The sequence below is a fragment of the Planococcus citri genome, chromosome 3, assembly GCF_950023065.1.
Source record: "Planococcus citri chromosome 3, ihPlaCitr1.1, whole genome shotgun sequence".
Lineage (NCBI taxonomy): Eukaryota > Metazoa > Arthropoda > Insecta > Hemiptera > Pseudococcidae > Planococcus > Planococcus citri.
In genome coordinates this window covers 2,800,501-2,824,931 of record NC_088679.1, presented here as the reverse complement: position 1 = coordinate 2,824,931, position 24,431 = coordinate 2,800,501, and the positions used below count along the sequence as shown (strand labels likewise).

The window sequence follows — 24,431 nt, the reverse complement described above, 5'->3', positions numbered from 1 at the left end:
AGCTTAAGTTTCCAGCATTCAGACCATGGTTCCAATTCATTGATACCAGCTTGAAGTTGATTACAAGCAATTAGAAGATCCTTATTTTGGCTGAGTAAACACGTATCATCAGCAAACATTGCTATTTCATTATCAGCTGGTTTAGGAATATCATAGCAGCATAAGATGAACAATGTTGGACTCAATACGGTGCCTTGCGGTACACCTTGGCTGATTTATCGAAGCAAAGAGCTTTCATCGTCGATTTGAACATGAAATTTGCTATTTTGAAGGAAGGAAAAAATGATTTTATGTAAAAAGGTGGGTGTTTCGATTGCAACTAATTTGTGAATTAAACCGCAATGCCATACAGAGTCGAAGGCCCTTTTGATGTCTATAAAAACTGCAGTTGTGAATTGCTTCTTTTCGTAGGCATTGTTGATGAGTTGTACCATTTGATGCAACTGATGAACTGTGCTTGTTTTATTACAAAAACCATGCTGAAAAGATGGCAAAATCTGTTCCTTTTTCTTTTCAGAAAGTCCAAAAGACATTTATAAATGATTTTTTCAAGGATTTTGGATAGAGAAGAGAAAAGACTGATAGGTCTATAATCATTAGGAGACAAAGGAGGAGATTCTTTTTTGGATAGCACAATTACTTTGGCAATTTTCCAGGCATTAGGAAAGTAACCAATTCGAAGGCAAGACTTGAAAAGTGTTTTGAAGCTCGTTAGGATATTTGTTGGAAGGTTTTTAAGCATAATGTTACTGATGTTATCTGAGCCTGGTGATTTCCGGATTTTGATTTTTTTGATAATATAGCGAATTTCTTCAACTGAGGTTCGACAAAGCATTTTCTGAAGACGATGATTGCTGGGTTCAGTCCAAATATCAAGAGTGTCTGTATTTCTATTGCAGAAAATATCTTCGTAAAAATCAGCAAATAATTAATTTTTCGTGGTTTGTAGTCGCCGATTTGTTATTATGAGTTAGTGGGGGTAATATCGTTGGTTTGTTAAGAAGACTTCTAGTATGATTCCATAAAGAAGAACTGGGCGATAGGCTCTCAAGATATTTCTCTTCTTCTTCTCTCTCATTATTCGTTCTGGAAAACATGACTTTTCTTGAAAATTGCTACTCAAAAATTCGGTGAGTTATTTAAACATTTTTTTAGTAGTATTGCTTTCATTTCGAATAGATCTAATATATCCAGGGATATCTCGAATTATTTTTAGAACTTGTGATTGATTTTCACAGTATTTTTATTCATGTTGTTTTATTGTTTAAGATATGGTCATTTTTGATCATTTTTTGGCGTTTTTAATTTTTTGTTACTTTTAATAGTGTTTATGGTTACTTGAGTCAAAAACGATTACAGCGAGAAGAATTCTACTTACACCAAGAAAATAATACTTATACTTACCTAATTAAAATCTTACTAGCTTCGAGAAACAGTTCGGTGACAATAATAGAAAAAAAAAGCTAGAAAAAAATGTACGTTGGGTACCTACCTACCTAAAAATGACAATAATGTAGTGGAAATATCAAAATCGTTGCTGAAAAAAAATCCAATTTGTTAAAACACAATATGTTTTTTTAATACCCATATCCTGTGCTGTGTGGTTATTGCGAACTTTTTCATCACGATGCGAGTTAGATTCGTCGAAGCTTTCTAATTACGATAATTTTTCACCGAAAATTGATCACATTTCTAAAAATGGTTTCGTATTCGCGTTTGGTAGGTAAATGGACTCGTGCTTGGTAAATGAAATACGATATATCAATGGTGTGGCGTTAATTATTACATATTAGTTTTTCACGGTTCGGTTTTTCTGCGAAACGATGGTGAAAAACGTATACTTTTCAATTCGATAATGATTGGAAATAAAAGCCATCCATTATGTTTAAAATAATGGAGTATTTTTTTGCGTTTTTTTTTTTAAATTAAAAAGTTGAATATTTTTATATGCGCGATGAGGCATGTGCATACAGTAGATAAGTTGGTAAAGGGAATAAAAAAAATATCGCGAAAAAAAAACTTGGCGTCAAGTTTGGGTTGCGGAAAATGTAATTTTTATTATAAAATACCTCGTGTAAAATATATGTGTATACGACGACGGTGAAGTTTCTTGGCATTGTGCGAAGCTGGTGGATTTTACATCTACTTACTCGTCCTCGTATATACGAAGGAGGAATTTTTCGCTTTTAAATTATATGATACGGTTATTTTATTCGTTTAGTGTAAATTTGCGGCGCGTAAAGGTTAGATAATCCAATTTGTGTTTACCATAAATAAATTTTCTCTTTATTAAAGGATGACATATGTTATTTAGCGAGATTAGTTGCGAGCGCGTGTTGTGAGGGTGAAATAAGGAGACGGGATTTCGATAGTCGTTTTTGAAAAGATTATGAACGGCTTGCACGTTAAACAGATTTGTTCAACTGGATTTTCGACGACTCTACTACTCGTTGTCGAGTTTTTCTCTCACTATGGTTTAGGGATTTCGTATACGAGTTGTGTGAAATTCAGCGGCGGTGTTACATACTATAAGCTGCGAGTAGAGAACGAGGATTTACACTTCATATACAGTGTACGCTTTTTTTTCCTGATTCATGTTTCAGGGTGTCTCAATGTGGGTATGTAGAGTGTGACGTGTTTGGGGGTTTGTGTGTTTTGATTGGCGAGGTGATTGATATTTTGACTGGATGTATACCTTATGGAATCAGGCATGTTATAGCAGTAGTCTAATGTGCAGTTTTGCAGGCGGTCCAATATGTAGAATAAGTATTTGATCATGTTATATTCAATTTGATTTACTTTTTTCTACAAGTCCATTATTATACTATCTTATCTTAATGATATTTTCCTTGGAAGTATATGTGAATAATAGATTTGTTATCATATGTTGCGCGAATCCGGTGATATACAAATTATACAAACAGCGATCAGAAAAAATCACATGGTAAGGTATCAAGTTCTGTGACGATGATTTTTCGGATTGGCTGAGTGAAGCTATATACACAGACAACAATGATTTTCTATTTTTCATCTTCACTTGTGTCACTCCTGAAAATGATTTGGGCCGGAAGTTCGTTTTTATAGAAAAAATTTGTGGTCAAAAATAGACTAAATTTATTGCAACACGCTCTGCGCACAAAATTTATGAATTATTAGATATTTTTTTCTCACTGAAAGTAAGATGGGCTCATATTTCAGCAAGAATTGTTGCACGCAGATGCCAGCAATGTATATGTATTAAAGAAATGTGAGTTCATTAAGAGGCCCGCTTTACCAACTGCAGGTTGCATAGATATGTGCTTCAGTTTCTTGAATAATAATTTTATCTCATTTTCTAAGAAAATTAACCGGAAATACAAATTGCTGGGGAGAAAACCAAGAAATTTGGGCAATTATTGAGAAAAAATATACTTACTTTTTCAATCGATTCGTTCGCGAACGAGTCACTAATACGAATCAATTTGTTCGCGAATGATTCATAAAAAATTATTCAAATTCGTTTCTTGAATGATTCACCAAAAATTGAGTAAATGAATCGATTCGTTCGCGAACGAGTCACTAGTACGAATCAATTTGTTCGCGAATGATTCGCTAAAACTTATTCAATTCGTTCGTGAATGATTCACCGAAAATTGAGTAAATGAATCGATTCGTTCGCGAACGAGTCACTGTGCGAATCAATTCGTTCGCGAATAATTTATCAAAAATTGAGTAAGTGAATCGATTCGTTCGCGAACGAGTCACTTATACGAATCAATTCGTTCGCGAATGATTCACCTGGAAATCAATCAGTTTGTTCAATCGCCGATCGGCTGTGATGTGAATGATTCGATTCGATTTGATTTGATTCACTTCGCTTGAAAACAGAACAATTCATATACGAGTACCATTGTTTCACAAAAACCGAATCAAACGTAAATTAATTGATCCGTTTGCGAATGATTCACCAAGAAATCAATCAATTTATTTAATCGCCAATCGTTCGTAAATGATTCGATTCGATTGTAAGCAGATCAATTGCTGTACAAATGTTTCAAAAATATTGAATCAATTCGTTCGTAAAAGATTTCTATTTGAAGAAGAGTCGGTCTTCTCACGCTAAGTACGTGAGTGTTTTTTAACTTGTTATCTGTGAAAATTAACTATTTAAATATGGGTAAGTTTGTTATTTTGAATAATTGAAATGTAGGTGATCAATTTCCTCAACAAAACACATGGTTTTTGATAAAATTCTTTGATTTTCCCAAGTTACACAACTACCTACTTTTAACGATTCCCAAAAATTCTCTGCTTTTTGTCAACACTTTTTTTGTCATTGGTTGGGGGGGGGGGGGTTGAAACACCATCTCTTCCCCGTTCAGCAGGCCTACGTTTTCGGTAAATTATCCAGCATTGATTTTTAGTATAATTTGCTGGTGATTTTTGATCGATTGATGATTATTTCTGAGTGTAACTTCAATATTAAGCAGATATGAGTTATTGGAAACTTTTGATTTATTGTAATTTTTGGTAAGTTGTTGGTTGTGGGGGTTGCCATGAAGCTGACATTTGAGAGTTAGGCGAAAATTAGGCTTTTAAAAAATTGAAAAAATATGTACAAATTTTCGATATTCTGACCAGGGAATCTTTCGAGTCTCGAGGTGTCTGCTTCGTATGTATATTTAAATGAGACCTCAATTTTTGAAAAGATCACGATCTGAATCCCCCTTAACTAGACAAAATTTCAGCAACAGAAATCGTTTTTTGATTTTTGGCATGTTTTTGAAAATTTAAAATCGACCACTTTTGACGATTTATTGTTTTTGTATCTTATACTTGTACGTATGTTACTGTTAATGTTAATTATGGGACTATTGTTTTGGTTTTGGTATATATGAAGGTAATTTGTAAGTAGAGCAATATCATCTCATCAACTCCAGCTCGCACCGAGTTTCACAATTTATCTCGTAGCCTTTGGCGTGATTTTCGATTTCTCTAGCCTGTAGAATTTTTAAATTTCTCCAGAAGGCATGGACATTAGTTTTGGCTGCTAAAAATCGAGTTGTGTGGCTTATTCTCAACCTGTTTGAAGCGTTTATCCTCATTTAAGCTGATTTACAGGCGGACTCTTTTAAGGTGTTTTTTTGATCAGCATTCTTCAGTTGGCATTGGACTGGACTACATCCTTTCTCAAAAATAGAACTCAAATTGTTAAGACAGAAGGTATAAATGGAGAATACCATTTCTCTGAACAATACCCAGTTGAGCAAGGAGTTCCACAGGGGTCAATATTAGGACCTCTGTTCTTTATTTATTACATCAATGACCTTCCAAAAAATGTAAGGAGTAACTTGATCCTATTTGCAGATGACACTACAGCACTGATTCCTATGAATATGGGTGTCTCAGTACAGCAGGTTGTGGATGATTTGGTAGCGTGGTTCAGAATAAATAAAATTAAATTAAATGTTGAGAAAACAAACCTAATAAGTAGGTATATTTTGGTCACACTCACAGCACACAAAATTTAAATTTGGCACTGCCTATTACTAAAGTTGAATGTCTAAAATTTTTGGGAGTATACATCAACTCCAGTCTAACTTGGACTGATCACATAGACAATTTAGCTGGGAAACTATCATCAATAAATTATCTTCTTTGGCAATTAAAAGGTGTCAACAATGTGCAAACATTAAAAATGGCATTTTATGGAATGTTCCAGTCTAACATGGCATATGGCTTGGTGTTTTGGGGCGGTAATATGAGTCTTATGCAGAGAATTTTTGTAATACAAAAACGAGCAATAAGAATCATCTATCAAATGCAAGTCACAGAATCACGCAAGAACCCGCACAACAATTGTCGACGTTGACATTTACATCGACTACGACATTTACATCGACTACATTTTTTTCCAACATATGATGGAAAAGTGATCAATTAATTATTTAGTAGGAATCTTCTGTCCATACAGAAGCCAGGTAAATGAAAATTTTCGAAATTTTCTCATTATTTCTGATACCTCGACATGCCATCTCAACATGTAGATGTAAAATTCAATGCTTGAAATTTACATCTACAACTATGTCAACCAATTTTTTAGAATTAAAATTTCTGTTTTAGTGTTTAAAATTTTAGTAAACATTCAAAAATATGATCTTGTTCAATGAGGAAAACAAGTTTTTTAGGGAATTGATGAAATTATTCACTTTTCCACAGTTTGGAGTTGTGGATGATATGATGTTGATATTGTGTATGTATTTGTTGATGTCAAATTTCACATCAACATTAACATCAAGTTGTCAACATGAAAATGGATTAGTTTAGTACTCACAGATAAAGTACATATTGCACCATCTTTGATATAAGGAATTTCTGTTTAACTTCTTGATTATACAGACTTTCCATCTGTACTTTGGAAGTGAACTTTGCATTGATGCTGTTTTCAGCACGTTGAGCAATAGCCACATCATCATCAGAGGAAATCATTTTTGGGAAAAAAATTTTAAATTTTTAAACTCAAATTTTATAACTTTACAAAGGAGGAGGTCGACATAAATTTTGATGTGAATGTCAATCCATCCACATCCATCACTTTTGGATGCCCCATGTCGATGTGAATTTCGACCCTGTGTCGAGCCAGTTGTCGACACAAATGCAGATCAACATCAGTTGACAATTACATCAACAATTAGCTCAACACAGGGTCAAAATTCACATCAACATGTGGCATCCAAAATTGACGGATGTGGATGGGTCGACATTCACATCAAAATTAGCATGGTCATTGTTGTATGGGAATGTCTTTCTTTCAAATGAAATTTTAACCTTACTCTGCTTATACAGGGGTCGGCGTAAGTTAGTATTCCGATTTGCACAAACAAAAATTTTTTAAAACAAAAAGTGATTTTTTTCTGTAGTGACATAGTGGGGAACGAAACTATTACTACCAAGGTGTTGGTGGGACTTCTACAAACACAACGCACTACTTACATGACCCGCTATCTACTAATTACACACAACAGGGTGTTAAAGAAAACTCATCAATTTTCGAATGCGAATACTAACTTACGCCGACCCCTGTACATATATCTGATTTCTGATAGCCCAAATTGTGAAGAAGGGCATAGTAAAATTACTTTATTCAATAGATGAGTATATGGACATTGTTACATAACTGAGTGCATTAGAAACTGAACTTTCAGCGACTCCTTGTATTTTCGATTTATTATCTTTCAATATTCATGATCATTCATACAGCGTCATTGTTTCTTTTTTTATTTTTTTGTATAATCGATAATTTTTGGATGTTGTAAATAATTCTAAGAATTTTTATAAAAATGTATGAAGTATCTCAATTTCTTCAGAATGTATGTATTTTTTTCTGATTTATTACAATTATGCTGTTTGTTTGTTTTTTTGTTTTTTTAAAATTAGTTTCTATTATTTTTATTGAAGGCGTCTATTTAAATATCTGTGCTAATCCTATACCTCTAAGTATAATGCTGTACATGGCGCATATATTTCATTTTATTTCATATTATTTCATTTTTTTATATCTTTATATTTCCTACACTGTTAGTACATACGTAGGTCGACTTTGTAAATGCAGCAATGCTGCCTATTGCAAAAAATAAAGTTGATTTGATTTGTTTTGAAATTGTTATGGAATAAAAGTAAAAAATGGCTCAAATAATTTCATTTTCTGACTTTTGGGAAGATGAGTCGAGTTGATGGCGTTTTTATCAGTTTATTCATTAATGACGACCTCTGGCGTGTATTTTGATATGTCATTGTCACATGCTCTTTTCATCGAGCATATTCGTGCAATTGCGCGCATTAGTTCGGCGAGCATGTGTTCAATACAACAACATCACCACCTTTAAATTTTATTTAATTCAACTGACAATTTAGCTAAGATAAGATGAATTTTCAAGACGGATTTTTGTATTCATCGTCAATTTTTTGTGTAAAAAGAATGCTTCGTAAACCTAAATACGTAATTTATACAAAATTTGTTCAAAATGTGCCTACGTAATGCTTCAAAAAAGTATGTACCTTATGTACCTACTTAATTTTTGAAAACCAGCACTAAAAAACCAATGGTAAAATAACACCTGTTCGAAGCTGTTTGCAAAAATTACTGCTTAATTCCTCGTAAATTAGTAAGAAATAACAATAATTGAAACCCAATTTTCCAGCAACCCGAGCGAGCGTCTGGAAACGTTAATAAAATTCCTGCCATCGCATTCGAGGAAAAATTTAAGCGACGACGACGACGATCCATCGCGAAATATACTCGTATAGTCGTAGTAGGTAAGGTACTCGTACCTCGCTCACGCAGGAATCATTGGTTGGTGGGTTCAGTTAATCCCGCACCGAAGAAAAAGAACATCCAAGATAAAAAAGATGGTGGAATGGAAAAGGAATAAAGAAAGAGAGGAAAAAAAAAAACTTTGGCACAGCGCAGTCTCTATGGTAACGTCTCCTCGCAGCATTTTACGAACGCTACGCTACGCTATGGTACGCGTAGAATAGAAAAGCCTTAAGTTTAGAATAAACGCTAACTTAATACCTCGTACTGGAAAGGAAAGATCAGGGACGATAATAGAGTTTTACTTAACGTGTGGTAACGCTAATTCTGTTACTAGAATGTGGCGTTTTCATCCCCCTTTTTCGAGTATACGAGTATTTTTCTTTATACAATTCCACGGTATACTTTTCGCTTTAGGTTCGGTCGGTCGGTCTGTTGGTTGGTTGGTTGGTGTTGGTGATACTAGTACGTATACTGCTGTTTCGTTCAACGACCAAAAAACAACCTCCGATGTAATTTCATTCATCCCTTTCGAATTGCTTCGCTCCTTTTCGCAGATTAAATGCGCATTAAACCTCGCCATAGTATGCGGGTTACGTTATTCCCGCAGCATCCTAGGTTTTTTCTTTAAATTAACCGACGATTTGTTGTTCTGCTCGTGTATTTTTTTTGGCGATTTTTTTCTCTCTATGTCTTAAGTGTGGTTTTATGTTATTTACGATTTTTGTAATTATTGTATGTTACAGGTGGCTGGATGATTGTGTAATTGAAAAGAGACACATCTGCTGTGTACCTTGGTGTATGGGATATGGCACCGTCGAGTTTTGTCATCGTGTCAAGAAGGTAGGTTTTTAGTACCTACTTACTTAGATCTGACCAAAGTGACTTAATTTACGTACTATATAGTCTACAGTCAAATTGGTTGCGAAACGAGTTCAGTTGGCTGGAATTTTTGCTGCCGATGAATGAAATCCTGTTGACTTGTTGTATTCACAATGAGTCTAAAATGTCAGAAAAGAAGTCCATTTTGGAGTTTTTTCTGTTGCCCAATGTAGAGGGGGGGGGGGGGTGGAGGAGCACAAGTCTTCAATTTTTAAAATAGCTCTGGCTCAGATTTTTTTACGGTCAGTAATTAGGAACTGACTTTGTTTCAAAGTTGAAATTATTATGTTTACATGAGCTCATCATGTGCACAATGGGGTGATCATGCTCTTTAAGTAGGATTTTTTTTTGCAAATTAGCAAAAAAATGGTTATACTGGCTAGCCATAGCATTAAGGAGTTCGATTCACGTCCATTGAACCAAAGTTTCAGTGTTGCCAGGTGTGGGAATTTGTCCCCACAAGTGGGTATTTTACACTTTCCATTTTTGGCGGCGGGGAAAAAGTGGCGAATTGCCGTCCAAGTGAGGAAATTGGGGGGGGGGGATTTTTCTTTATATTTTCATTTTAAATTTATTGCAAAAATGTATTTTTTCCATTAAATAATGCTATGTATTTTTCAAGCAAAATTCCTCAAAAAATTTCGATTCCATACAAAAATGAACAAAATCACCTTCTATTTAATCATTTTTCATGTAAGTATATCTTTCAATTTTCCCACCTTCTTAAAAAATAAGTTTAATTCAACACAGTTGTAAACTGCGTAGTGCACGGTACAAACAAATTATGCATAACTTTTTCACACCTTTAAAGTATCATGTTGGGAGGGCAAGGGCATTGAAAAATGCAGGATTTATTTTATAAAAGTAGTAACTGGCAAAGTTGTTGGAAAATTTGCGATTTTGTAGTTTGCATTTTCAAGATCTTTGTCGCCTCCCCCCCCCACCTCTAATAAAATTGGTTATCTTTGCCACTGGACTAATAATAAGAAACATTCAGAGCTGATTAAATTACTGTTTCAATACGTCATTTTAAAGGTATAATTTTATGAGGAAAACAAGAATTCGAATCAAATTTTCTCGAATTTTACGTGTATTATTTTTTTATTGGTTTTAAAAACACTCAGTGGGGACTTCACAAATTTATTTTGACTCGTTTGCAAAAATTGCTTGCATCGGCGCGTCGCCCTTCCAATTTCAAGTAAAAATGAGCTGTTGTAGAATTTATTTAAACGTGACCTTGCGACCTATCGAAATGGGTTAAAATTTCGCGAGAAATTCAAATAGGTATTTCGAGGAAAATGATTTTTGGGCACCGTAAAGAATTTTCAGCCCAAAATTAGGTCAATAATTTTGTAATTTATTTCAGAAAAAGCATCGTGCAACTTTTCAAAATGAGTTACAACTTGGTGAGAAATTCAAATATTTCGACGAAAATGTTTTTCGAGCACTTTTGAAAATTGTTGAGCTAAAACGTGGGTGATTATTTTCAGGATTTTCGAAAATGAGAAGTCATGTAATTATCAAAATTTGTTGGAACTTTTGCAGAAAAAACAAAAATTTCTATCAAGCTGTTTTGAATAAAAAGCTTAAATTTGGGTCATGGCTTTCGGATTATAGAAAAAGTGTCGTGCAATTTATCAAAATGGGTTAAAACTTTACCTATGAGAAATTCAAATATTTCGACGAACATTTTTTGAGCACTTTCGAAAATTTTTGAGCTGATACTTGGGTCATGATTTTTAGGATAAAATATGCGTCATGCAACTTATCAAAATCAGTTGAAATTTTGGCAGTAAGTAATTCAAAAATTTTCATCAACACATTTTTAAGCTGTTTTGAACAAGTTTGGGATCATAATTTTCAGTATTTTTAAAAAGAAAAGTGCCATGTACCTCTACCTATCTATCAAAAAATTACGGTTACCATTTCAGAAGAGAATAAAAAATTTCTATCAACACTTTTAAAAATTTTTGGACCTAAACTGATTTTTGTAATTTTTGAAAAATCTTTCTTGTTACTTGTCAAGAAGAAGAAGAAAGTGTCTTTCAAGTATGATGGGGTTGGTGAGATTTTTATTAAATTCTGTCAAAGATAGGTCATTGTCAGAATAAGTTGGAAGTTCGATGGAAAATCAAAAATTGTCATCAACGCTTGAAGAATTTTTATCGCAAATTTGGGATGCGCTTTTCAGGATTTTCGAAAAAAAGGTGTGATGAGCAGATATGCCCTGACTGCAGTAGGTGGTCACTATTGTAACTATTCCTATAGTGGTACTTCATATAATAACTGGTTTAGAGGTAGAGGGGAAAGGTTACGTACATAAATTACCGCGATCCTGGGTCTGGACCAGGATGGCGAAAAATATCATCTTCACTACCTGTTCAAGATCTGCAGCTCTCGGTACAGTGGTCAACCGTCTAGACTTTCTTAGGCTTCGGCCTCCTTGCACTTTAACCCTAAGTATTACCCGCTTGTTCGGTGTGAATTTGTGTCAATTAACGTAAACGTGATTAAGATTCAATGAATTAGCGCGATTTATGGTATTTTGGATCATCTCTCATTTGTCGACCATGAGAGTATGTACCCAGTCTCAAAATGTATTACGATATGATGGATACAGAATCGTCGTAGGTACATGGACCCCTTAATTGGAGACGATTAACGCGAATAGTTGGGTATGAGTTGGAACACTCTCCACCAATCACATTATCGATGCTTTTATTGCTAATAATGTAGAAGCGTCTCGTAAGTAGAGAACCTTTTCATATATTTTAGATATATTACCTACTTACGAGCAGAGTAAGGATTAATATTTATGATTAGATAAATTTAATCTGGCCTGAATCTTTATTTTATTCTCATGTGTGCCAGGATTAATCATCCTGAGTAAATTCGTCCTTAGCATAACGTAATCTAGAGCTAATCATCTATTTTATGATACTATATTAATTCACCTTGTGTATTTTAGAATTAATATCTTATGATATTCACGACGTATTATACAGTGCATTGATTTATTTCATCAATAAACCTCTATAATATTGTTGTCTCGTAACTAATGTAATTGGTTATGGAGTTCAGAAAAAATCTAGTGTGTATAGTAACCTTAGGTAATCTGAGTTGCATAGCTCTGTGCAATTAGGGATAGGAGATTTCTCACCACCTAGGATAATATTTCTATCAATATCTCTCCATATTAAACAGTCTCATAATTCTTTCCTAAACCATCTATTACCTATCTCACTATTACAAAGGGTCATGTGACTTTTAAAATGGATCACAATTTAAGAAGAAAAACAAAAATTTTTATCAGAACTTTTTTTGAGCTTTTTTTAAAGAACTTTGATCCCAAATTTGGGTCATAATGTTGAGAATTTTCAAAAAAGATTTCTGGTTATACCTGCCAAAATGAGTTGGAAGTTTGATTAGAAATAAATCAAAAAAAAGTTTTCATCAACACTTTTCGAGGATGTGCTTTTCAGGATTTTCGAAAAATAGACTTTTTAGCCCAGTCAATATGCAATTTGACCCAAACATAATTACAAACAAAGGTTTTTTTGGTGAATATTGTCTAGGGTGGTGTGCTGAATAACATACTAAAAGTCCCCGCCCCTACCCCACGAGCTAACCCCCCCACAGTAGATCAAAGCCCCCCAAAATCAGTTTTTCATTAAGAACTCCTGAAATATTGAATTTTGAGTAAAATGAGCCCAGTGATCATTTCATCTCCTCTCCAATACCTATCAAATGAGCTATCGACCAACTCCCTAGTCTCAAGGGGGGTGGCGCTACGACCCCTCAAAGTGATGTGATTTCAATAGTTTTACATTTTATGATTTGGGACTTGTAACCTGTCCTAATTGATAAAATGAAGTCAAATTTGGGGAATGGGATTGTTTTGGGTGCTAGAGTTGACCTCTGGAGTGGGGCGGGTCAAAGTTGAAAATTACAGAAAGGTCATTTTTTTGGAGGGGCATAACATGACCCCAAATGGATGAAAAGGATCCGAAATCATACCATCGGACAGTACCCTATCTGTGATTAACATATCCAAATTTCAGCTTCCTAGGTCATCCCCACTTCTTTTAAGATGGAAAAAACCGAAAATAGGGGCAAAATAAGGAGATTTTTTAGCTTAATTCCGCTTTAAATGGGGTGGGGATGACCTAGGAAGCTGAAATTTGGATATATTGATCACAGATAGGGTACTGTCCGATGGTATGATTTTGGACCATTTTCATCCATTTGGGGTCATGTTATGCCCCTCCAAAAAAATGACTTTTCTGTAACTTTCAACTTTGACCCTCCCCACTCCAGAGGTCAACTCTAGCTCTCAAAAGAATCCCATTCCCCAAGTTTGACTTCATTTTATCAATTAGAACAGGTTACAAGTCCCAAATCATAAAATGTAAAATTATTGAAATCACATCACTTTGAGGGGTCGTAGCGCCACCCCCTTGAGGCTAGGGAGTTGGTCGATAGCTCATTTGATAGGTATTGGGGAGGAGATGAAATGATCACTGGGCTCATTTTACTCAAAATTCAATATTTCAGGAGTTCTTGATGAAAAACTGATTTTGGGGGGCTTTGATCTACTGTGGGGGGGGGTAGCTCGTGGGGTAGGGGCGGGGACTTTTAGTATGTTGTTCAGCACACCACCCTAGATAATATTCACCAAAAAAAAACTTTGGTTTGTAATTATGTTAGGGGTTCGCCTATTTTTTTCTGCTATTTGCCTGGGCTATTTCAAATTAGTAAGTCACAATAATTTCAGGAAAAAACAAAAATTGTCGTCAAAACTTTTTTAAATATTTTTTAAAGAACTCTTATCTCAAATTTGGGCCATAATGTTGGGAATTTTTGAAAAAGGTGTCATGTGACCTATCAAAAAGAGTTGAAAAAATCATGTTGGTTCCATGTTTTGGTTCAAATTTTTTCAAAAATTATCGTAAGTGTTAATTTCTAGAGATTTTTGATTTTCTGTCGAAAATTCGACTTACTTCTGATTTTTAAAAGGTTGCAAGACACCTTTTTTAAAAAAATCTCTTAAATCATGGGCCAAGTTTGGACTCAAAATTGTTTAAAATTCATTTTAAAAAAGTATTTATTGGTATTTTTGATTTTCAGTGAAATTTTAGGTGCTGATTTTGACAAGCACATGGGACATTTTTTGAAAACTCCGAAAATTCAAGACCTTAATTTGGGCTCAAAATTCTTTAAAAGTGTTCCAAACAAGTTTTTATATCGATTTTTGATTTTCTATGTACTAAAATTTTAATGGATTTTGATCGGTTGCATGACAACTTTTTCAAGCATCCTGAAAATAATCACTCGCGTGTTCTGAATTATTGTGGGGTGTTTATGATAGAAGAAATTGAAGATGACCTAATATGGCAAATCCCTGAGTATGCCTTAGTGCATTGTGTTAGCTGGAACTTCAAGATAAGTTAGTGCATTGCAGTCTTATTCAGGCGAGCCTTCAGCAACATTGACACTCTAAAGTCGAGGGGTGCCAAAGAGGGAGATGTGGTGGAGATATACAGCAAAGGGAATTACGTTTTATATGCAGTAACCAAAGAACGACACAAGGACATGCCGACGATAGGAGACTTTGTATGAACAATGAAAGCTCTGGCAGCCAAATGCGTTGAGCTAAACATCACAAAAATCACAGTACCAAGATTAGGGTGTGGCTTGTCCTAACTTGAATGGCCACTAGTTAAGCAAGCGCTCCTAGAGTGCTTCGAGGGCCTTATGGTGACTCTGAGAGTTTGCACCACCCCCCACCCCCTCCAAAAGACATGATAGCATGATTACCGAACACAAAGAGAACACGTGTTTGGTGAATTATTTGAATTTTTCACAAAATTTTTGCACCCTCGATGAGGTCGTCTACATAATGATTTTCGTTCTGAAGAGCATAGTGAAAGTAAGAAAGGCGAATTGGCTCTCAGCTGGGATTTTAGAGTTGGTTCTTTGTGATCTGTAAGCCCGGTCACCATTTCAAATAACTACATCACCCTTATCCCCTTCCCCCTCCTGTCCTGTCCCCTCAAAAAAAGAATCATCCACCATGAGGAAAAGTAAAAATAATAAAATGTTGATGATGATGATAATGATGATGATGACCTATTAAAATGTTCTGAAATTTTTTCAGCCAATCAATTTTGATCGAATTTTTTTCTCACAATATTATTAAGAAATACACCCAACTACATCATGAACCTGAATTATAGATCAAATTCGTCAATTTTTTTCATATTTTGTAATTTCGTTCAAAAAAATTGGTGATTTCCACAAAATGACAAACCTCTGATTTTTTTCTGGTACTCTAATTTTAATGGGTAAGTACATTTTTTCAAATTGGAGAATAATTTAATATGATGAAATATAAGTAGGAAAATATCTGAAAATTACTGACATCTGAGCAGCAAAATTTTCAGCCAAAGTCGATTTCAAAGGTTGAACTGTAAACTAATGAGCCGCACGTTTCGATTATTCTTACAGATATCGATCATTAAGTACACACATTTGGGAATTTGTTCGCGGATGATTTAAATGATTTTGTAATCGTTACAGGTGGCTCTTTGCTGTGCGGACGTTTGAAAATGGAAATTCCCCGTCGACGATGGTGCTGGTTGATTATCGAGGTAAGTCGAATTACAATTATTTACAACCCGAATTCAATCAGAACTCGTTAATACATTTATATAGGACGTTATCGAAGTCGTCATCCCTCACGTGATTTTCACCCCTTCGTTGCACTTGTACTCGTACGAGTAGTAGCTTATCGCGAAAAATCTATTTAAAATAATTCATTAAATATTTGGGTGGTGTTGAACGATGACAATTATGGTTATACGGTGCATCTTGATTTAGTTTTTAAACGTAACATGTGCGCGATTCGAAACACACCGCGACGGTACATTTATCGTATCGTAAAATTTTAGATGCAGATAGCATTGTACTCGCAGGCCGAGCGCATAGCGACGATATATACAGTAGAAATTCGGGGGCCTCTGCTCTATAAATGGACAGATGTGAATATAATGGTCATCGAAGCGCGAATATAACGTAACTCGTATGTATGTACCTAGCAAAGGCGCACAAACGCATATAAGGGATACGAAACGGTGCAAGAAAACAACCAAATCACACCCGAGGGATGTAAGGAAAACACCAATGGGAGCTAAATAATGTATTTGACTGATGCTGGATGCTCCTCTTCGGTTCTCGCTCTCGCTCTCTCTCACTCTTTTTTTTTTTTTGCATCCTCGATAACTCGTGTTCGTCAAGAGTTAAATAACCTCGTGTTGAAATAATCAAATGATTCGGGTTTGTTTCGGTTATGAATATTATGGATTTTAAAGGAGGTTTTTTTTGTGTGTGTATAGTCTGTATCTAAAGCTGGTGTGTTTGTGTATACTGATTTTGGTGCTGGATTAGAATAACAATACGATCGACGATGTTTGTTCGAGTGTGACGATTGTCTAGTGTATCTATTGTACTAGAACGTATGTTTATGTATTTTAATATGTGCCGAGTGAGTGTTTTGATTAAAGGTGTTTATGAGTTGGATGCTGCTGTTTAAGGGGTTGCGCGTTAAATGGGGATTAGTACGGTGATTGGATTAGCGCTGGAGTGGTTTTTTTTTGTGGAGTATGGAACATGTGTGTTTGTGGGTGGTTTGTGTAGCGCCACTGTGGAATTTCGTTTGTCGAGTGGAAAATTTTGGCTAAAATTATTATCAGTTGAAAAAAAAAACGATTTTTTATATGCATTTTTTGGGTGGGTGGGGGGGGGGTAATGTTATGCCTTCGAAGTTCCCTCAAAGAAAATTTCAAAACCATCGAAAAATTGCCATAAAACTGAAAAATAATAAAAGAATTTGGGAGAAAAATGAAATTTTACAAAAAAAATCTCTTAAGCAATTTGATAAAAAAAACAGGATCTTTTTAGGCAGGCAAAGCAAAAATTATGTTTTTTGGACGTTCTGGCAAAAAAATCAAAAATTTCTCAGCAATTTTGGCAAAAATTAGGACCATTTGGACTGTTTTCATCAAAAAACTACTTCATGAAAATTTTAACTTGAAGCGGAAATTTTTTGATAATTTTGACAAAATCAGGATTTTTTAGACAATCTTGTCAAGAACACAAGTTTTTGACAATTGTGCAAAAAATGGACACTTTTTGACAATTGTGCTAAAAAATGAGGATTTCCGGATTATTTTGCCGAAAATTGATGCTTTTTGACATTCTTTTTTGTAAAATTGACACTTTTTGACGCTGGTCAATTTGGCAAAAAAAAAAGTTTCTAGCAGGTTCGGTATAAACATCCTCAAAAAAATTAGTCATACCAGATGGGGTGCAGATAGATGGGCATTATTACATAATTATATTTTCAAGCCACCTCCCATCCATTATTGACTACGGATCAATCGGGCATATACAATTTGGGCACAAGATAAGCAAGCACACCAGGGGGTCAGTAATGACACATACAAACTGGGCACATAAGAAAAAAAGAACGAAAGGAACACATACAAATTGGGCACATTAGAATGAGCAAACGAAATTGAAAGGAACACATACAAATTGGGCACATCAGACAAAATGAACGAAATCGAAAAGAAGCCATACTATTTCGACACACTAGAAAATAATCAAATAGGTAAAATAGACATAATAGATTTCATCCAAAGCAGATATGTACTTATCAAAAAAGGAGGTAGGTACTCTGGTAATTCATGTACTTACATACACAGAATTAAACTCACATCCATCCATATTATCTGTATTAGAGTAAGTACCTACCTGAACTAGGTACCTACTTGCGTTTTTATGCGTAAGTTAGTTGCGACAATGAACTCACTACCTAGGTAAATCAATTTTCAGCTGAAATTTTGATAACAAATGCTCATCTGCATTACATTTTTCGTATTCATCACCATATTTACCTATTGTCAGTATGTTAGTATCAATTACGAGAGCTTCGAAGTGTGTTCTGTATTTATTCTTATTCGAAAATTCTTTTAAAATGAGTGAACATGTCGTTTTATCGAAATCAGTGCGTGAAAAAGACGTTTTGTGGTATGGTAATTTTAAATTTACCAAGGGACGATTGCTGAAATTGACTGGAGAACAGCATTGGCGGTGTGCGAACAGGAAGTGCTCTTCGAATCTGAAAACTATGGGGACCATGGGGACCACGTGTGTAATTACCAAACATCCAAATGAGCACAACCATCCACCTTATACCAAAGAAAATTGTGAACGAGCGTTGATTAGTGCATCAGCAAAACATAAAGCGATCGAAGAGCCAACAATACGACCAAGTACATATTTTTAAAATGTTATTGTGTGAATGGTTCCTACATTTTTTACATTCAAGTTTTTAAATAAAAGTTTTAAATGCGAGGTTCATTCTTTCCTGTGTGCCCAGTTTGTATGTGCTCTTTTCGTTCTTTTTTTTCTAGTGTGCCCAGTTTGTATGTGCCCAATTTGTATGTGTCATTAGAGGGCGATTTCTAGCAGTGTGCCCAGTTTGTATGCCAGGTGTGAGAATGTGCCCAAATTGTATATGCCCGATCAATCATCTATAATTCAGCTGCCGAATCAGAACTAAACAAACTAAATTCCATCAGAAATCATGCTCTTTGTCTCTGCATAGACGCTTTCCGCACAAGTCCCATATCAAAACTTATAAATCCGAAATAGGCACCACCACACTACAAAAAAGAAGAAACTGTCTTGCTCTAGAATACTTCATAAAGATCACCACAAATCGGAGTCACATGAATTACTTCAAGATTTTTCATTCAAGCCTAGAAAAGCAGTACTCCACCTACAAATCTTTTGGTAATGGTACTAGGGAGTTGCTAGCCTCTGAAAATATTGATCCTGCCAACTTGAACGATATTAAAGAAAGAATTGAGTCATATAAAAACATCATACCACCAAATCCTGTCACCTCATGCCGTTTAAGCAGACAGGAAGTAGTAATTTTAGCCAGGATACGAATAGGCCACACCTCATTTACCCACAGCTCATTTTTCACAGAAAAATCTCTAAAAAAAATGCCCATGTTGCAATGTAAACACAACGATTCAACACATATTGGACTCGTGTATTTTATATACAAAACAAATGTTGAAAATATACTGGGAATAGGCTTCAAATATGACGACCTGAACGGAGATGATGAAGACCTATGCAAAAAATTATTCACTTTCTTGAAAGTTTCCAACCTACGAGGTGCGGTAATTTGAAAATGATTTGGCCATAGATTGGGTTGTGATTTGTGGTAACACCAAAACAACAAACGCAGTCTCATTTGAAAGAGGAGTGGATTCTCTAGTACTATGCAACATTTCAAGTTGGTCGGGTGAATTTAGCGAGTTTTACAGCTGTTTGAAGTGAACAACTTTTAAAACCACGTCTTGAAACTTTGAGGAGTGACTTGAGGAGGATCTTTGAGTCAAAGACATCAGAATTTGAGTTGGGGGAGAGGAAAATGTCTTAAAAGGCCAAACATGATGTTTAAAAGAGGTAAGGAAATATTTGAGGAAGATCAAGAGATCAAAACCTCACAAAAAGTAGGCCATGAGAATCTTGTTACTAAGTGGCTGTGAGGAAACCTCCTCTGAGGTGAGTAAAAAATAATTTTTAAAGGAGATTGACCTCATTATTTATCAGAGTAATCTTCCTTCAACTCAGTACATCATATTTATTCTCAATTTCCCCCTTTAGGAAACCGGTTTTTCCCCTCTCAGAGGTGACTTCTTCAAAATTTCAGTGGAGGTTCTTCAATCGTCCTGAAAAATGCAAAGGATGTTAATTTTCAGGTAAAAACCATCTGAGAATGAAGTAAAGATCCCTGGGAATCGAATCTGGGGAGTAGAAATGGTGAGGAGACTCTAAGATGTCTTGAGGAGGTGAATATTCCTCAAAGAAGTAATTTTCAACTTTCATTTTTGCGACGTGGTTTAGAGGTTGTTCACTTCAAACAGCTGTAAATTTTGCAAAATTCCACAACCCAATCTATGGCGATGGCCAAGTATCGTTTTCAAATTGCCACATTCATATTTAATGATATTTGAAACTTTTTTTCTTCTTTAATTGTCATTAATTTGATAGATATGTTTTCCCATTACCATTGTTATGTATTTCATTATTAATCTATGTTGGTGATTTAGTTAATTAATTTAAAAATTTAAATGTAGGTATGTGTTCTAATGTATGTAATTACTGTAGATGCTAAAAGCCTAGATGTTGGGTGTCTTTAAATAAATATTTTCAGTTCAGTTTTCAGTTCAGGAAGTTTGTTTAGTAATTTTGGAACAAAAATAGGATCTTTTAGGCCGGAAAAGCAAAAAAATCAGTGCTTTTTGGACGTTTTGGCAAAAAAAAAAAAAACACACTTTCTCAGCAATTTTGGTAAAAATTACGACCATTTGACTATTTTATCAAAAAACCACTTTCTGATAATTTTGGCATAAAACGGAAACTTTTTCACAATTATGGCAAAATAAGGACTTTTGGGCAATCTTGCCAAGAGCCAAGAACACAATTTTTAGACAATTTTGACAAAAATTGGCTTTTTTTGACAATTTTACCAAAAATGGACACTTTTTGACAATTATGTGCAAAAATTGGCACTGCACTGTTTGATTAATTTGTCAAAAATTGACGATTTTTGACATTCTTTTTTTTAAAAGTTGACACTTTGACGCAGACAAATTTGGCAAAAAAAGGACTTCTGTTGAGTAATTTTATAGTAAAGGGAGGTTTTTTTAGACGGGCAAACAGCAAAAATCAACGCCTTTTGAACACTTTATTTCGTAGCAATTTTTGCAAAAATGATGACTATTTGGCCATTCTGTCAAGAAACTATGTACTTCCTGAGAGTTTTGACGAAAAAAATATTACAACTTTTCGCCAATTCGCCAAAAATTGACACACGCTGACAATTTTAACAAAAAAGGGGAATTTTTCGACCGTTTTGCAATTTTTTTGAACAATCTTGGCAAAACCAGGACTATTTGAAAATTTTGGCAAAAAATCGAGCCTGGATATTTTTTGACAATTTTACCCAATTATGGACACTTTGTCTTTGATTTGCGTTTCGATCTATAGGTTTGTTATGGTTCAGAATTTTTCTGCCAGTTTGAATACCTAGACCTACGTTCCTTGTAGTAATGAAAATAGTGATTTGAAACAGATTTCGAGAAATTGGGCATAAATTGATCAAAATGGCATCTTGTAGATGCTGAATTCTCATTGGAACCGTTCTATTGAATTTTTGCAAAACTAGAGATTCGAAGAAGTGTTCTGAAAATTCTAGTATGGGTCGAAGTCACCACCGATCGACTATCGAGATCGAAAATGTACAGTGCACTGGCCAAATTTCAAATTTTTTTAACCACTGTTGTATCACCTCATATTGAATCAGTTAATAATTGTTAAAAAAACCTCCAAAAGTCAAAAAATTCAGTCTCGTGGCACATTCTGATATTTTTTCAGATTTTGCAAAAGTAGTAACTTTTTACAACAAAACGCTGTTGATTTAAAATGATTTCTTGGTAAAAAATCCTGCTTAAAAATGACTTTCCCTGTAATAAAAATAGGTTTGGCAATTTGATTGAAAAATGGCGAGAAAAAGCAGAAACAAAAACGTGTTTTCACTCCTGCAAAAATCGTAAAAACGCATTAACAATATTCAGTAAAGTTATTTTTAAAATGAAATACATTTTTTGAATACCTATGGTAATTGAGTCGTTTGGAATATCATTCTATTTCTTCAAGTTTAATTGTGTACCTACTTTCCATAGAAAAATTACTTAAGTACAAAGAATTTAGCCTAACTATTATTTTTTCTACTAAATTATGCAATTTACAGACTTTTTAATAACTATTTTTAAAAATATCATTCGATAATGAATTTTTGCTTCAAAATTCGTAATCTCAGTCGATAATTTTAAAAATTTTGAGAATCTTTGCTCTCGACCGGTCTCGACACTTGAAATTTTACATTTACATTCGTACCATTCATAAACAAATCTAACTTATATAATCACTTCATTGTTGCTTATCTTTATGTAGAATGAAATAGAGGGTTTTTGTTGAGTGCAATAATTTTTGTTAATTTTCTATTTTCATACTTAGTACATAATAGGGTGTTCCGCCCCCTGGAAGTTGAAAATATTTCATTTCCCCTGAAAGTTCAAAATTGTTGATGAACTGGCAACGGTTTTCTCCAATGTAAAAAATCCTTTATCTCAAGGTTTCCATTTTTTGTTTTCAGTTTTTCTTTGTTTAAATTCACATTTATTATTATATTTTTTATCATTATCATCATTTTTTTTTCTTGTTTTTATTCATAAATTTTCAACATTAATTATTCTTTTTCATTCCTTTTTCATACTTGTAAGTATCTCATTTTTTATTGAATTTATCAATTCCCATAACTTTTCTGTTATCATTTTTCATTGTTTTATTTTTTGCTCATTTTTTCATTTATTCACCATGAATTCATTTTTATTCCTTTTCAAGCATAACTAACTATTTGTTTTATCTCACTTGGGGCATTAATTTTTTCTCAGCTTCTATTTTAATTTTCAAATACTTCAATTTCCATCATTCTTTTTTTTTTTTTTTAAGGATTGAGTTTGTTTACCTATAAAAAAGTTAACTACGTTTTTGTTTTTACATTTTCTTTTCTCACAATTGTTTCCTGGTTTTGGTTTTAATTTGATCTGATTTCTTTCGTTTTCATTCAGTTTTTTCAAGATTGGTGCGTTTTCAATTTAGATTTTGTTTAATTCATTAATTTGTTTCTTTTCTTTTATTCCTTATGCATTTATTTTCCTTTATTTTTCCTACTAAATTGTGCAATTTGCAGACTTTTTAGAGTTTTTGCGCGCAAAACTCTAATGTAATCACTTTATGGTCGTCGTCGTCAATACGTAGGTAGATATTAAGCAATATCCAAAAATCGTTAATAAGACAATTTGTTCGGTTTTTTTTTTTTTTTTTTTTTTTTTTTTTTAATTATTAAATTGACAAATATGCAAATATATATATTTTTTTGGGTGTTTGTAATTACTTGATTATTACACCCGTCGTGTAAGAATCAATTCGGATAACATTTTTTATAGAATTTTTTTTTTCATTGCAGAAAACCATTCTAGGGGCTAACCAAACGCACCCCAGGTTTGCTGTAAACTGAGAAGCTGAGAACGCTCGAATCCACTATCTAAATGAAAAAGAGGGTTTTTGGTAAGTGCAATAATTTTCTTTAATTTTCTATTTTCATATGTACTTATAGTACATATTGTTAAACTGGATTCAGTGGCGTTCGACAGAACAGACCCCCCACGAACAGATTCGTAGGTAAATATCTACCCCTAATCATTTCTGGATAATGAGAGTGGAAAATGTTACTAGATTCCAATTTCGAGGCATAGGTGGATGGATATATGCGTCGAGAGTTTCGCAGCAACTATGTTCTAATCTAAAGCCACGATATATGCGATATGCTAATCTCGAATCACATACTGAGTACTAGGTGTACCATATACGTACGATATAACTTCTCAATAAGGTACAAGTTGGCGAGATAATTTACTAATTAAAAAACTTGGTGCGGAGGTACACATCCAACTTTTAATTATAAACGTGCGATTGTAATTTTATCATTTTCAGCGGCTTCTTTGGTTTTTAAAAATTATGGTAATTTTACCTTCTCGTTAGTTTATATTTTCCAAAAAAAAAAAAAACATGTCGCAAATACTTTTCCTCGTATGAGGAAACCTAACGCCGCGCCGCCGAGGAGCGAAGATAAAAAATAACCTAATTTTTCGTCGCTATACGTTTCGCATATATGTAAATGCTTTTCGCCGAAATGTAATTCGAAAGAATTAAAAGAAAATCCCTTTTTATTATCAATTTCTATACGCATTCAGAAACCAAAATTAACGAGTCCCATGGTACACAGAGAAGTGAAACGCTGTCGTAAAAAAAAAGCAGGGGCTCGCGGTGCTTATTTTCCGCGTATTATCAAGTTAAAAACGCGCTTAGTAAATAAATAATTTATGTAATAGAAATAGAAGAGTATGCAAATATGTTACATGTGTAGTAGTGTGCCTGTGTAACAATAACAACATGTCTATATTGTATCTACATACACAATCGAAGTTCGAAGTACAATGCCTGTACCTTTGTTATAATTATAAAGCGTCTGTAAGTGTTTAATTTC

At 34.1% G+C, this 24,431-nt stretch overlaps 1 long non-coding RNA gene across 1 annotated transcript in view; it reads left to right on the top strand.

The window, feature by feature from the left end:
• The window catches only part of LOC135841658 (uncharacterized), a 285,746-nt gene extending 262,291 nt beyond the window's left edge, over positions 1-23,455 (top strand). Inside the window, exons 5-7 of the long non-coding RNA XR_010557966.1 lie at positions 9,040-9,136; positions 15,755-15,825; positions 23,352-23,455. This is a non-coding gene — a long non-coding RNA (uncharacterized LOC135841658). The remainder of the gene's footprint in view (positions 1-9,039; positions 9,137-15,754; positions 15,826-23,351) is intronic.
• Positions 23,456-24,431: the final 976 nt, after the last annotated feature.